Source organism: Propithecus coquereli, unplaced genomic scaffold, assembly GCF_000956105.1.
Source record: "Propithecus coquereli isolate 6110/MARCELLA unplaced genomic scaffold, Pcoq_1.0 Scaffold720, whole genome shotgun sequence".
Classification (NCBI taxonomy): Eukaryota; Metazoa; Chordata; class Mammalia; order Primates; family Indriidae; genus Propithecus; species Propithecus coquereli.
Genome location: NW_012153286.1, coordinates 682,354 through 685,343, shown reverse-complemented (window position 1 = coordinate 685,343; position 2,990 = coordinate 682,354).

Below are 2,990 nucleotides of genomic sequence, written 5' to 3'. Positions count from 1 at the left end.
TAGTAGAGACGGGGTCTCACTCTTGCTCAGGCTGGTCTCGAACTCCTGAGCTCAAACAATCCTCCTGCCTCGGCCTCCCAGAGTACCAGGATTACGGGCGCGAGCCACCACGCCCGGCCAAAGGCCTGGCTTTAGAAGAGGGAGATGTATAACAGGTGATGAAACAGGGAGACACTGAATATCGATTACAATCCGGAGACAAACTTTAGCAGTCTCTAGTTAGGTTTACCAACCCTCTTTAAGTCCTTTTAGGAGATTGCCACCATATTGAAGGATTGGATTTGCAACTCTTTTCCTCAATGGACTATTCCAAACTGTATTGGTTTTGTTACTATCTGTATGAAGGCTTCTAGGGCTTCAAACAGCCAGCAGTGCTCTATAAAGCTGTGGCTATCTACCGTTGCCTTGCATTTACTTTTCCTCATTCCTTGCCCCACTTCCCTTTCTCCCGTTACTCTTGCCATAGTATTGTGTCCCATAATAAAGTATTGGCATATAAGTTTTGCCTCATGTTCAGTTTTCCAAGGGATATAGACCAAGACCCTAACACACTAAAACTAAATAATATGCTCAGATCCATGCTATGGGACAGGTTGGGAAGAGGATGGATGGAAAATTAATCATATAAACATACATGTTGCCTTATTCTCTGAAAAAATACCACTCAATCTCTTTGTGGTTTAAAGATTTTATCGTAAATAAAATTATAGGACATGAGACAAACTGGAGAAATTATTTGAATATATGATATATAAAGGGTTAATATATTTAACTTACAAAGAATTCTTTAAAATTAATGAAGAAAAGCACCAAAGGGATAGAGATATGAGCAGGCAATATAAAAATGAGAAGTCGAAAGGAATACAAGTGCAATAAAGTTATGGAAAGATATTAAGCCACACTGCTAATTTGGAAGACAACTTCAGTGATACAAAAAAATGTCAATTTCTGGCACCATGGAAGGCCAGGTACCTGAATTACTCTCTTGGTAAAACAACTAAAAATGCTGGATAAAAAGTATTAAACATATTCTTGAACACATTCATGGCCAAAGAAAGTCACATGACTAAGCCCATAGTCAAGGAGTGGGAAAGTATGCTCTACCCACCATGAGGCCATGGCAAGGATGTTCATTTATAATTCTATTACAGTAGTGAAGATTTGGACCACTATTTTTTTCTAGAATTACTGTTTATTGAATACAGGCACTGTGCATTTTACATACTTTCTTTCATTTAGCCTTATGACAATCCTATGAAACAAGTACTTTTTTAAAAAATTGAGATAACAGTTACATACTATAAAATTCATCCATTTAAAGTGAAAACTTCAGTGGTTTTTAGTACATTCACAGAGTTGTTCAACCATCACTACTATCTAATTTGTTTTAGTCCATTTTGGCTGCTATAACAAAATACCACAAAATGGGTAGCTTATAAATAACAAACGTTTATTGCTAACGGTTCTGGAGGCTGGAAGTCCAAGATCAAGGCACTGGGCAGATTCGATAACTGATGAGGGCCCTTTCCTCATAGTGCCTTTTTGCTGAGTTCTCACATGGTGAAAGGGCAAAAACAAGCTCCTTTAGGCCTCTTTTATAAGGGCACTAATCCCAAAGGCCCCACCTCTCAAAGGCCCTGCTTAATACCATTACATTGGGAATTAAGTTTCAACATATGAATTGGTGGGAAACACAAATATTCACACCATAGCACAATTCCAGAACATGTTCATTACCCCTAAAGGAAATCCCATACCCATTAGCAGTCGCTCTCCATTCCCAGCCCCTGGCAACCACTAATCTACTTTCTGCAGGACCACTAACTGAATCTACCATAAGGGGCTAAAAAAGTTTTCCCCTGAGAATTTGTAAGTACAAGTTGATCCTTGCTCTGGCTGGTAGCCCAAAGTCACACTACCTGAGTGACCTGATAAATCTTAAGTGGCTAATTTACAAGGTGCCTACCAGAGTAAAACACAAGTCTTTTCTAGGAGTCTTCATTGAGACCAGGCCTTTCCACACATACTTGCTAAGAAAATATGCAGCTCACAGTAAAAAACAAATAAATAAATCACTACACAAACAAGGAAACCAGATCCCATGAGTAAAATACTGCAGAAACTACAGATAACCAAATTAGACCAACAACTTCAGATATTAGAATGCAAGATTAGCTTAACATTGGAAAATTTATTAATGTTGTTGGGAAAACTCACTCTATCTCAGTAGGTGAAAAATATTCAATGTAATCCAACATCTATTCATGATAAAATAAAAACGACTTTCAACAAACTAGGTATAGGAGGAGCCATCCTTAACCTGAATTTAAAAAGTGATTTGTAAAACATCTACAACAAATATAATTAGCGTTGAAAAAGCTGAATGCATTTCTCTTAAAATTTTGAACACTGACCACCTTGAACTGGAGCTGGCCGACCATAAAAAGGCAAAGATGCCTCTATAGCCACTTTTCTCCCATATTGTATTATAAGTCCTTTCCAGCACAGTAAGGCAAAAATAAACATATGACAGTATAAAGACTGCAAAGGAAGAGACAAAATTGCTGTTATCTATAGATATATTATTGTCTATGTAGAATATTAAAAAATCTACAGATAAATTATTAAAATTAAGAAACACTAAATCACCAAGATTGTTGGCTAAGTCATTATGAAGAAATCAATTGCATTCCTATACACCAACAACATGCAGGAAATATAATTTTAAAAGATACCATTTCATCATGACATCTAAAACTATCAAATACCTAGGAATAAATTGAACCATATATAGGCACTGTATAGAGATAATTATAAAACTCTATTTTAATGAATTAAATAAGAATTAAAAAATGGAGAGAGAAATCATGTTCATGGTTTGGAAGACTCAATTTTATTAAGATGTCAGTTCTCCTGAAATTGGCCTATAGATTCAATGCAATCCTGATATAATAAAAATCTCAACAGATATGTTTTGTGAAATTTAACAA